This window comes from Calliphora vicina, chromosome 5, assembly GCF_958450345.1.
Source record: "Calliphora vicina chromosome 5, idCalVici1.1, whole genome shotgun sequence".
Lineage (NCBI taxonomy): Eukaryota > Metazoa > Arthropoda > Insecta > Diptera > Calliphoridae > Calliphora > Calliphora vicina.
In genome coordinates, this window is record NC_088784.1 from 78,418,101 (window position 1) to 78,432,648 (window position 14,548).

Below are 14,548 nucleotides of genomic sequence, written 5' to 3' on the forward strand. Positions count from 1 at the left end.
CTTTCCGAACGATCGATTTTACGTCCAATTTCCCTATTGGAACATTCTTGGTCGTGAAAAAAATTTAATTTGAATCTTTTCTTGATCGGACAAAAAAGTTCCCTTGGACATCTTTAAAAGTGATGAAATTTATTGATTCAAATAGTAAAAGTTGCAGTAAATTGAGATGTTACTATTAGAAACGTACCTTCGGTTGAAAAAAAAAACTAAAATTTACAATGTTTTATTTTTTGGTAACTTTTTTAAAAACAAATTTCACGTCTGCGTTTATACGAATCTTCCACTTAAAATAGCACCAAGAACATTTGATCGCATAATTAAGGCAAACAACAAGAATAAGAAAAAAAACTTAATTACTTTCAAAAAATACCGTTAAGTTGTCTCTCATTAAAAAAGTTAAATTTTGCTTTTGGATGAGAACAACAAAGATATAACAAAAATATAGAAAAAAAATATGTGCGTTTATAGAAATATGCACCAGTGTATATAACAAAACAAGTAAGAAAGTATGGTCGGTCAAGCCCGACCATATAATACCCTACACTAAGTAAAATAGCAAAAACATTTTTCTTTTAAAATTTCAATAATTTATATTTTTGAGTGATTTTCGGAAGTGGGCCTTATATGGGGGCTATGACCAATTATGGACCGATCACCATGAAATTAGGTCGTGTGATTTATGTCTATAATAATGTTAACTATGTTGAATTTTGTGTGTTTACCAACATTTTTAAGCGATTTATGCACGTTAAAGTGATTTTCGGAAGCGGGTCTATATGGGAGCTATGACTAATTATGGACCGATCGTAACAAAATTTGGTGACATGAATTTTGTGTATATAAAACTTATTTGGAGCGGAATTTGTGGAGATACATATATAAATTAAACATTTATGACGATAAAGTCCAATTTTGGGAGGACATTTGTATGGGGGCTAGGTGAAATAATGGACCGATTTCAGCCAATTTTAATAGGCTTGGACCTTGAGCCGAAAAAATAATATGTACCAAATTTGATCGAAATATCTTGAAAATTGCGACCTGTACTCTGCGCACAACATTTACATGGACAGCCAGCCAGCCAGCCGACCAGACGGACGGACGGACATCGCTTAATCGACTCAGAAAGTGATTCTAAGTCGATAATATTTTTGGGCGTTACAAACATCTGCACAAAAGCATAATACCCTCCCCACTATGGTGGTGTAGGGTATAAATATGAGTTAATTCTGTTTAAATATAAGCATATGAATGAAGCAAAAGAATTAGATGTTGGGAATGGATTTATGGAATGAATGACATATAATTTTAAATCCGAATTAAAATTTTAGTGTACTAAGCTCAAATTTAATTCCTATTAAACTATATAGAATTTCTTAAGAATCTATGGATGTTATCAAAGAATCAGAAGTGTTTCTGGTTATAGTCGTTCTAGAACTAATGATTTTGGAACAAGTTCTATAAGTTTTCTTGGTTATATTTGAATTATTCTTAATAAAACTTATACATATTTAATTTAATTTATTGTTTCATAATGATCAATTGTTTGATAATCCGGATCGTTTTCTATAACATCCAAGTAATCCATATTTTGTGAGGAGTGTTGCGGCAATTGCCTACATCTGGTGACGGGAGACCAGGAAGAAATATTAAATCTGTTGGGGATTCGTGTATCGGCTGGTATTGGTGGTAACATAGGAGCTCTGGCAATGGGTGCTGAATGCTCGGAAGAATAAACTGAACATTCGATATCACAATCACCTTCTTTTTGTATGGATGGTTTAGATTTTAAATAGAGGGAAGTTGTTTGAGGCAAAGGATTATGACTGCTTACATGCCTATACCTGGCCAGGGGAGAGCAGGAAGAAATATTAAATCTGTTGGAGCTTCCAGCATCGGCTGCTAGTGGTGGTAACTTAGGAGCTCTGGCAATGGGTACTGAATGCTCGGAAGAATAAACTGAACTTTCGATATCACAATCAACTGGCTTTTGTATAGATTTTAAATAGAGAGAAGTTGTTTGAGGATTATGACTGCAAAAAACAAAATAAATAATAATTTCAGTTGTTTAACCTTCGCTTTACCAAAGGTTTTTTATGTACTTGGTTTACCAATACCTACCCGGGTGACACTATACTTCTATAAATATATGCGACGAACGAAATTTTAAAAAATTGAAAAAACCTTATAAAAAGTTTAAAATGGTTCTATTAAATTCTATAGAACTCTAGAATTTGTTCAGTGAGTACAAATTTCATTTAAATCGAAACAAAATTAAAAAAAATATTAAACCAATAAAATCGATGTGGTCACCCGGGTGGGTATTGGTAAAGCGAAGGTTAAAATATAATTAAAAACAAACCTTATAGTTTCACTACCACGGTATTTCTTAGATAATATAAGAATTTGCCGTGAATTATTATGGACTGGAAATATTCCGTTTTTGCCCTTCAAAAACCATTGGGGATGAGAACGCATAACAATGTAGACTACAAATATTGAAATAAAAAATAAAAGAAGTGCTACTGTTACATTGACCGCAATGAACCAGACTTTGTCTGATGGTAGAAGCCATATGGTGTTTGCTTGTGCAGCCTCCAGGAAATGACTGCGACAATCAAAGGGCGATATTTTTTGCACCGATTCCATGACCAAACAAAAAACATAGGCGGTGATGGGTCCTAAATCATTTATATAGACAGAGGCCAAAATGTTTGATTTGGTTCTTGAGTTTGTTGCCACATACACACTCAGATAGTCGCTAGAGTTTGTGAAATAAATTATGGAATACATTTGCAGATCACCAGCTACTTCTTGTATATTGATTTTAAGGCTGTTGAAGGAGTGGCTAAGTATGACAAAACTGGATTTTGGTCTCGCAATAGCGATGTTAAAAGTATTTATTTTATCGTTACTCGAATAACATCTGATATTCGTAAGATCCAAGGGAGAGTTTGTGGTTCGTTGCGTTGTTGTGGTTGTATATGAAGGTGGCTGCACTGAAAAGGTGGTGAGTTTTTCTGTTGTTGTGGTAGAGCTAGAATCTTCAGTGGGGATAGTTTCTGTGATCCCAGTAGTGGTCATTTCAGTTGTGGTTGTAGTTGGCTGCACTGAAAAGGTGGTGGGTTTTTCTGTTGTTGTGGTAGTGCTGGAATTATCAGTAGGGATAGTTTCAATAATGCCAGTAGTGGTCATTTCAGTTGTAGTAATAATTGAGCTAGGACTAGTGCTACTAATCGGCGGTATCTGGGAGAATGTTACACCATTAGTGCTTGTAGTTGTAATTATGGTTGTCGTCTCACTTTCACCGCATTCTTTTAGCACTAGTGACAATTCCATTAGCTGCCATTTCTCGGGGGTACTACATATTATGCCCTCAATTATTGGAACATCATATTGCATAAAATATTGCAACATTTCAGTGTCACACTCACAATACCATTCATTTAAACTCAGATCCATATCTATGCTCGAAGTGGCAAACTTTTGTAGAAATTCAGAATCCAATGTTTGTAAATGATTGAAACGTAAATCAAGATATTTTAAGCTACTTGAAATCAAATCAAATGTTGCTGATGTAATAGTTAGCAAATTGCAATTATATAAAATCAAAGATTCCAGAGATTCAAAGGGTTGGAATGTATTTGAGTTTAAGGCTCCCAAAAGGTTAGTATTACTAAGATCCAAATACGTTAACGAAATCAATAACAATCCCTGCCACCATTCCAAGGGATCCATAACACTACTACCATTTATCGAAGGCTGCATTATAGACTTTTTAAGACTCTTCTCCAAGGGCCCAAAAAATCCCTCACCTTTGAATAGCTCGCTCAAGGGAGATTGCACAAATTCAAAATGCAACAAATTTGTTAATCCCTCAAAACTAGCATACTTTAAACTGGTTAACTGATTATTTCTCAATATCAAGGTTTGTAAATTTCGCACATTATAAGTCTTAAAAGCTGCATCATTAATTATTTTCAAGTTGCATTCGCTTATGGAAAGATATCCGAGTGAGAAAGAACCATAAAAGAATGACTGCAGTAAAGTGCCAAAGTTAAATTCACATTTCTCCACCATTAAATTTAAATTGGCACCTGGGCATTTATATTGAAATTCATTTAAATTTTCATCAATATAACTGACACTGCCATCTGAGCAATATAAAGTGCAATTATCTTTGTATTCTTTACATTTGATGGCACTGGCTAAAGAGGCTTTCGGAACTTCTGTGAGAATTGATGAGTTGTTTTGTTTTTCCATATCATCTTCCTCTCTTTCATTTTCTTTCAATTCCATTATTTCCAGATTATTATTTCTAATTTGTTTTACTTTTTCTGTAAAAATTCCATGTGTCCCATCTGTGTTGATGTTGGTTATTGTTGCCATAGGTTTCATAGTTGCTGTTAAAGTGTCCTTTTCCAATATTGTTTTTTTGGTATTTGAGTTAAAGTGTTTTGATTTCATTGAACTTAAATTACCTAGAGAATTAGTATCAAAGTCTTCAATCTTATTAATAGCATTATTTAAGGAAACGTTATAAATATCTTTTGAAAAATTTATTAGAATGCACAGTAAAATGAAGGCAATTAAGGCTGGAACGATGATATATTTTAAATATCTGAAATAGAAAAGTTATTTGTGTTAAAAAAATTATAAGATCATTTTAAAATCAAAATTGTAAAAACTAGAGATACGTAAACATCAGTCAGAATAAAAAATTCATAATGGTTTTCGCCATATCCGAGTTCAATGAAATGTATCAAAGATATTGTATATCATGAATTCCACCAAAGAACACAGAGAAACACACAAATTTTTGAACTTAGGTCTTCCGATTTTTACCATATTCTGTGCACACATACCCTTTGGAATCCTTTGGACATTATTATTATACCCTACACCACCATAGTGGGGAGGGTATAATGCGTTTGTGCAGATGTTTGTAACGCACAAAAATATTAGTCTAACACCCACCTTATAGTATACCGATCGACTTAGAATCACTTTCTGAGTCGATTAAACCTTGTGCGCAGAGTACAGGTCGCAATTTTGAAGATATTTCGATGAAATTTGGTACATATTATTTTTTCGGCTCAAGGACCAAGCCTATTGAAACTGGCTGAAATCCGTCCATTATTTCCCCTAGCCCCCATACAAATGTCCTCCACAAATGTATCTCCACAAATTCCGCTCTAAATAAGTTTTATATACACAAAATTCATGTCACCAAATTTTGTTACGATCGGTCCATAATTAGTCATAGCTCCCATATAGACCCGCTTCCGAAAATCGCTTTAACGTTAAAATGTTTGTATACACACAAAATTCAACATAGTAAACTTTAATATATATACATAAATCACACGACCTAATTTCATGGTGATCGGCCCATAATTGGTCATAGCCCCCATATAAGGCCCACTTCCGAAAATCACTCAAAAATATAAATTATTGAAATTTTAAAAGAAAAATGTTTTTGCTCTTTTACTTAGTGTAGGGTATTGTATGGTCGGGCTTGTCCGAACATACTTCCTTACTTGTTTTTATTATTTTCAATTTCCAAAAATTCGCGATTTTATTCACGATTTAATATTTTTTTAAATCAAGAAGATTTAGATAGGCTTTAAATAGTCGAGACACAGTACCTTTTTATACCCTTCACCATGAGTGGCAATGGTATATATAAGTTTGTCATTCCGTTTGTAATTTCTACATTTATCTTTTGCGACACCACAAAGTATATAAATTCTGGATCGTTATATATAGCGAAGTCGATATAGCCATGTCCGTCTTCCGGCTCGGTTTCTATTTAAAATCGTCAAACAAATGACTGAGATGTAAGGAAAAATCCGGTACAACCTCTATTTTTGACGTACCTATATCTGTATTACTAAGTCATTATTATAGACAATATGGATATCTAATGATAGATATTTCAAAGTCCATTACAACGATGTATATAAGATTATAGTAAGTTGGACCTACAATGGGTCAAAATCGGGACAAATTTTAACCCGAATTTTTTTTTCATAAAATTTTTTTTTTTCATAATTAAAAAAAAAAAATTTCAAAGAAATAATTTGAAAAAAAATGGTTTAAAAAAAAAATTGAAAAAAAAAAATTTTTAAGAAAAATTTTAAAAAATTAATTTTGTTTAAATAAAAATATTTAAAAAAAATTATTTTGTTATTTTTTCAAAAGTTAAAATCGCGAATAAAATCGAGATTTTTCGAAATGACCGTTTTCTATCTTTCTGGCAACATATGTAACAGATGTAATGAAAAATCCGGGACAACCTCTATTTTTTCCCTATTTTTGACGTACCTATATCTGGATTACAAAGTCATTAATGTAGACAATATGGATATCTAATGATTGATATTTCAAAGTCCATTGCAACGATGTATATAAGATTATAGTAGGTTGGACCTAGAATGGGTCAAACAATTTTTACCCGAATTTTTTTTTCATAAAAATAGAAAGAAAGAAATAATTTGAAAAAAATGGTTTTAAAAAAAATTTGGAAAATTTTTTTTTTTTTTAAATTTTTTTAAAAAAAAATTTTAAAAAATTAATTTTGTTTAAATAAAAATATTTAAAAAAAATTATTTTGTTATTTTTTCAAAAGTTAAAATCGCGAATAAAATCGAGATTTTTCGAAATGACCGTTTTCTATCTTTCTGGCAACATATGGATTCCTAGCCAAAGGAACTGCTCATCTTTTGAGGCCAACAAAGAATCAATGCAATATCGAAAAACCTGTTTCAATGTGAGGCATATCCGAGAGAGAGCATAATGCAGCGATCGAAACAAATAGTAGTGGGACAGGCCACAGTCTGGACTATAAACTTCCCAACCACTTCATTCTAAATACTTTTTAACAGTTATTGCAACATGTGGCCAAGCGTTATCATGATGGAATATTACGATTTCATGTGTGGCCTGCTCGCTTCAAACGAAGTTCTTTCGCTAAGGGTTCCCTATGATGTTCTGATCAGATAGATCAGATAATTACCTTAGCGCCATGGATATTTGGTATTGGTATCGATTCGACAGGTTGGCTGGGCTTCACATACGATCGCTTGACTCTTCGGGTTATCGTAATGGATCTATTTTTCATCGCAAGTAAAGACTAATTTCGGACATGAAAAATCGTCTTTCAAGGTCTCTCGGCTTCAATTCGTATGGTACCCAATTTCCCTGCTTTTGGATGAATTCTGCTACTCACAAACTTTTTGAAATTTCAGATTGATTAGATCCCAATGATTTTAGAATCTTCAAGGAATGATGCCTCCTGTTCTTGGTCTTCAGACTTTTTTGGCTGGCCTGGGCGATCTTTGTCTTCCGTGTCAAATTTACCTTTTCTGAATCGCAAAAATCATCTCATCTCTCGTAGAAACCGATGGACCACATTCACCATAAGCTTTGGTAAGCTTCAGCTGCACTTTTTTTCAAATTAAAGAAGTAAAGCAAAACTTCCCGCATATGATGATTTGTTGGCACAACATTCGACATTTTCGGAACAAAAAAAAAACTTAGTTTTTTTTACACTGTTCAATAACTAAGTGAGAATAAATGATAGATATGTACCCTTCAAAATGATGTATAAGTTATTAAAAACAAAAAACGACTTCAAGACATACTCCATATATTGCAAATCCCGCATTTTTAAGACATACACCACCCAATAAAATAAGATTTGTTTGTTTAAATAGCTGAAAGGTCAATTGTAGAGGTACAGATTTCAAAGGCATAAATTTTAAAAACCGAGATTTTTAAATGTCTTAAAAATTTTTCATTAATCCTCGACCATGTTTGTGAAGAATTATCAAGTGAAATCTCATTTAATTTAGGAGTCATGACCTAAAATGGATTCTAAATGTAGTTTTTCCTATAAATTCATATGACAAACTTAATCCATTGCAAAGTAAACGGAAAATGAATTTGAATTTTCTAAAAAGTTAATCCGATTGATATGAAGTGGTAGATATCATTGGAGTTGGAGATGTCAAATGCCACTGTTATCAGCTTTTAGATGAATACTCCCACATATGAATCTAAATTTAGACATTTCGAAACAAATTGAACAATATTCAGTCATAATAGGCATTCATTTCGTTTTTAATAAATAGGTTGAAATTTCTTTATTTGTAATAATTGAAAGAACACATTGAACAAGTAATTTAAATACTTAGCAGACTATGCCTTACAGTCTGCTATTGTTATTTCGGTATAGTATTCTTCAGTTGAACCAGATTTCTATTTCCCGAATTCTATATTTCAAAAGGTGATCGTACAGTTATTGTTTTTTATTTGACTTAAAAAAACTATAATTTTTATAAATAATCCACTTTTAGGCATTATATACTTTCAAGTGCTACTACCTCACAAATCATAATACTCACTTGCACTTTTTTGTCCCATACAATCTGTCACGTTTTCGCTGACCTCCCTTATTTTTGTGCAAAACAATTCTATCATGTTTTTTCAACATTTTTCCATTAAGAAAATTGTGTAAAACAATGTTTTCTGAATTTGTAGTTTTTCTCCACTTCAGCACAGTTTGACGATTTCGATACAACTATTTTCATTTAATTTGATAAATAATCAATTAATTTAATCGAAGCGTAGCGACATGATACGCATATTATTTATCAGTATTGATATTAAGTGTCACGATTATACTGATGTCCATTTAAGCTAAATAATTCAATTAGGATGGTTTGTAAAATACGTTGCCAACAGACTACGAGGGTTATGTGATAAGCATTGAATTTAGTATAATGTGGGTGTTTCCATACTTTATTAGGAATTATTTAAGAATTGTTAATATCAGTAGTCTAAAAAAATAACATAATTTTTTCTGGTACTTTTCTATATATCTATTATAATGAACCTAGAAACCTGAATTTTGAAAATATTATGTTGAATTGTAGGCCCAACTTACTATGGTCATTGCAAAGGTCTTTGAAATGTCTGTCATTATATGTTCATATTTTCTATATTAATGACTTAGTAATCAAGATACATATATGTAGGTAAAAAAATAGTTCAAAAATCGACAGACAGATGGACATGGCTTAATCGACTCCTCTATCTATGAGGATCCAGAATATATATACTTTATATAGTCGGAAATGAAAAATGTAGAAATTACAAACGGAATAACAAACTTATATATACCCTTCTCAGGAAGGTGAAGGGTATAAAAAGAGCCGCTGGAGTACACCGATTGCTCACCAAAACTTATGGTAAATGTGTTCCATCGGCTTCATGGTTTGTTGGGTTCGACGAGATATGGTTTGTTCGGTTCAGAAGTGGTGATTTTGACATGTAAGACAACGCTCGCCCAGGCCAGCCAAAAAAAGTTTGAAGATCAAGAATTGGAGGCATTACTCCATGTAGATTGTTGTGAAACTCAACAGGAGCTTACAAAATAAAAAGTTTTGCGAGCAGCAGTATTCATCCAAAAGCAGGGAGAGTGTTTACCATACGAATTGAAGCCGAGAGACCTTGAAAGATGGTACACGATGTTTGAACGCAATAAAAGAAAATCGTTTTTGCATCGAATCATTACTTGTGATGAAAAATAGATCCATTACGATAATCCGAAGAGTGATAGATCGTATGTAAAGCCCGGCTAACCAAGAGTCCTTTCTATTACGAGCAGCAGAAATCTGGCCAGACTATCACAGGGAACCTGTACCGAACGCAACTGATTCATTTGAAGCGATAATTGGCCGAAAAACGACCAGAATGTATTCGGCCAGGGGCCTATTTCACTAAGCTACAAGTTCACAATTACAAGTGTTTTTGCCTGTAAAATTGTGTACTTGTGAATAATTGTGTTTCATCAAAATACAATTACAAGTTAGTAGCTACAAGTGAATTTTACAAGTCACAAGTCTACAAGTCATACTTCTACAAGTGGTTTTGTTTCACTAAACTAAATTTGCAGAAAAAAGGCTTAGGGTCGACGGCGACCCTCAGAAAAATTTTACAAGTTACAAGTGAATGATAAATTGAAATAAAATTAGATTTTTAACTATTTTTTAATAAAAATTAGTTAAAATAAACACAAAATCCAAAAATTTTAATATTAATTATCATTTGTTTACCTTAATATAGAAAGGCCCTATATATTATGTCGAGATTTTTTTTGCTAAATATGATACAATATGTGTGGACCATTTATCGAAATAATCGAAAATATGGGATTATAAAAAAACACGAGTTAGGTCCTTTCTTAATGTTAAAGTAACGATTTATTTATTTTTTTATTTTTAAATAGGTTTCATATATACAGAAGTCATGCCACCTAATTTTAAGGCGATTGGTGTAGGGTATCATATGGTCGGGCTTGACCGACTACACTTTCTTATTTGTTTTTTTTTTGCTTTTGGGAATAGCCACTTTGGAAATCTAAACATATATCTTCCCCGCAATAAAACAATAGTGTATAAGCATATACACCATTATTTTTATTGCATAATAAGAATCTACATAACTTATTCTATATGAGGTCAAAATTTGGTGAAATTCACTTCCACAAAGTGGGTCAATAGATCAACTAACACCAAAAATTTTAAACTCAATTATTTCGAAATGGTAAACAAATTATACACTATTGTTTTATTAAGGGGACGATATAGACAATTCTAAATTAGTACCCTTAATTGCAAAATAATTTATTTTTATCAGTCCCCGCACATTTTTTATTTATTTTTATTTATTTAATATCAATACAAAGAAGCCTTCGGCCAAAAATTACATATTAAAATATTGCTTTTTTATAGGATATTTTAGCATTTTGAATAATAATAACTTGTAATTGTAGAAATTGTAGTGCAAAAAGCTACAAGTGTTGTGAAATTTTTAATGAAACACAATTCATCAGCACTTGTAAGAATTAGACTTGTAATTGTAACTTGTAAACTTGTAGAATTGTAGTTTAGTGAAATAAGCCCCAGATATAAAACCATAATATTAAATCATGACAATGCTCGGGGTCACATTATGCAATACCTGTTAATAACTATTTAGAATGAAGTGGTTGGAAAGTTTTGCCTCACCCGTCTTATAGTCGAGACCTTGCCCCGTCCGACTAATATTTGTTTTGATCGATGTAGAACGCTCTCTCTGGGATACGCGTCACTTTGGAGCAGAGTATTCGAAATTGGCTTGATTCGTTCTTGGCATCGAATGATGAGCAGTTCTTTTGGATCGAAATCCATATGTTGCCAGAAAGATGGGAAAATATCATCGTTTACAATGTGGTTTAGAAAAGTTTTTTTTTTTGTAAATAATTCGGTATATATATTCGGGGACTATTTAGGAGATATTGTTTCAAAATTGGTTGGAGCTAAGGTATTTTCGAGTGTATTTGCAGTTGTTAAACTTCCTAGGGCTAGTGCGTTGCCCCTCAAAGTTGGTCAACTCGGGTGCATTTTTTATTAAAAATCACCAAAAATCCGAATGTTCTGAAATTTAAAATATAAATAGTACTTTAGAAGATCTACAATAAATACTCTTATATGTGATCTTTATATGTAGGTTATCTTAATTAATTGAGGAGATATTTAGGTTTATTTATGTATTTATGTTTTTGTACCTTCGCCATGAGTGGCAAGGGTATATAAAAGTTGGTCAATCCGTTTGTTATTTCTATATTTTTCATTTGCGACCCCACAAAGTATATAAATTCTGAATCGTTATAGATAGCGAAGTCGATATAACCATGTCCGTCTGTATATTGAAATCAACTTTCCGTAGCCCCTAAATAACTTACATACACGATTCATACATCAGTATGTCGGGAATTCTTCCGGCTCGGTTGCTATTCAAAATCGGTCCACAAATGGCTGATATATAAGGAAAAAACCGGGAAAACCTCGATTTTTGACCTATTTTTGATCTATATCTGGATTACTAAGTCAATAATATTGACAATATGGATATCTAATGATAGATATTTTAAAGTCCATTACAACGATGTATAAGTTGGACCTACAATGGGTCAAAATCGGGAAAAATAATTTTTAACCCGATTTTTTTTTCATCAAACATTTTTTTTTGTCATGAATTATTTTTCCAAAAAAAATTTTCTTAAAAATTAAAAAAAAAATTGGAAAAAACTTTTTTAAAAAAAAAATTAAAAAACAATTTCGAAAAGAAAAAATTTAAAAAAAAATGTAAATTTTGTTTGTCTAAAAATATTTAAAAAAAAATTAGTTTTAAGTATAGTTTGGTGAAGGGTATTTAAGATTGTGCACATCCATTTAAAATATCAACTATATTGGCCATAAAATTCTAAATTAAATTAAAAAAACTTTCTGTTATGTTGTCCCAATAAAAAGTTAAACGCATTCAAAATTGGAACATGTAAAAATTGCCGTAAGTTTTTTCCCAAAAAGGCCCATATATATTTTCTTTTGTAGAAAAAACTTTTCTTCGGGACTATACTATCCAGAAAGATAACTTAATGCAAAAGCTCACTTAAGCCGTCAGAACACCCCCAGACTTATCCACACATGGCGAGTTTTAAAAAAAAAAAATCGGTTTGAGTAAAACAATTCTAAATAGGCAAAGCAGCGATCCTCAAAGGAGCTGCAGACTTGTATAACCATATATGTTTCTTAAACAATTACAAAGTTTTTTTACTATGACATGGTAAATAACGTCATAGTAGGCACTTTTATATAAAAACTCAGTTTTTGGAACACATTTTCCCAGGTTTAGGAATTTCGGCATTTAAAAATAAAAAATGTCAAAATTATAATGTCATTGATTTAAGGACAATTGAGTCTATATTAGTTCCGAATTTTGTTATTATATTGTTACGTTTTAACCTTTTCAAAACGCTAGTTTATTTCCTTTAAATAAACCGGATACTTTTGATTGCAAATAAAAGCCGTTTAGTAGTTTGAAAATTGTAACAACTCTTTATTTATTTAAAATGTACAACAGAATTAAATAGTCACTCAGTGTTTTTTTATACACGTTTATAAATTGGCAGAAATAAAGACACACTTTATAATGTACACGAATTCAATTGAAAAACACAACACACTTTAAGGCACTCATTTGATGTTTATTCGAAAAGCGTCTCTGATAAACTCACTAACGACTGCAACCTCTGTTCTACAATGTTCCTTAACTGAATATTCGAATTCAAACAGCGTTGCCAACTTACGATCAATGGTCAACTGAAAGCTTTTACTTAATAATGACCACATATATGTTATAGTTTGCTATTACAGCACTGTTAAAAAGTTTTTAAGTTTTTTCATAAAAAGCCCATATTTTATCACGCTTCAGCCGTTTGGGCTGTGCGATGATGAATCAGTCAGTCAGTAACGTTACTCTTTTATATATATTGATTACAAATTTTTTAATAGTGCGCGTGTTGCAGTAGTCAATAATTACTCTGTAATTATAATAAATTAACTTAGGCCAAATTAAAAATTTACTTTCAAATTATATAAATCAATAACTTTTATAATTTTAGCAGCACTTGCGATTTTAATTTTGTCCACATCTTTTTGTTGCGCTTAGTTTTCATAAAACCATTTTGTAATTATTTTACTGGAGACTTGATAATTTCATTGTTACCTTTACGTACTTTTCAAAATTATAGTAATTATTTATTTAAACAATGATTCAGGTCTAGCATGTATTTCAAAATAAACAATTTTCCAACTAACAAAAAAACCAGACACTTAAGTTCATCTGGGTTCACACGTACTTTCCCAAACATTAACTTGCCTCCATCATTACTTGCCGTCATTGAGTTTTCCACACAAAATAAAACACCTGAAATTGAATTTGTTTGATTCTTTATCTAAATTATCGCACTTGTTGTGCAAAAAAAAAGAGGAGTAACTCTACATAATTAGTTACTCACTACACCCGTATTTGATTAATCACAAATGCAAGATATATTTAGTTAGTCTATCGATTTATTTAATGCCAAATATAAACCAAAAATGATAAAACTGACACCAGATAAGATAAAAGGGACACGAAAAGTAAATTCGTGATAAAATAATGAAAGCAATATGTAAATTTTGCAGTTGCTGGAATCAAGTCATAGAGCAATGACTGAAATAAAGGATAATGAAAAGGATAAGCCTAAAATAAAGGATAAAACTATAGAAAAACGAAGAGATTTTGAAAGTAAAGAGTGAGTGTTTTTGTTAATAAAATTTTATAAATTTTAGAATATAAAAAGTGATCATAATTGCTGAGGATTAAATTAAAATTGGTCAAGCTAAATTTTTTTTTAAAAAAATCATAAAAATATTTAATTTTAATATTAAAAGTAACAAAAAATAATAACCTACATATCGCACTGGTTCCTCTAAAGAGAGTCAACTCAAAATTTTTCAAAAAGTTATACGGGAATACAAAATTATATTATTATATTTTTTGTTAAGAATTAGTGTGCTGAATTCCCAATAATTGATAAATTCACTGAAATTTATTGTGGTGGGATAAGCTAGTTTCTATGCGCATTTCACTGGTTGCTTAGGCCATATCATCAGGA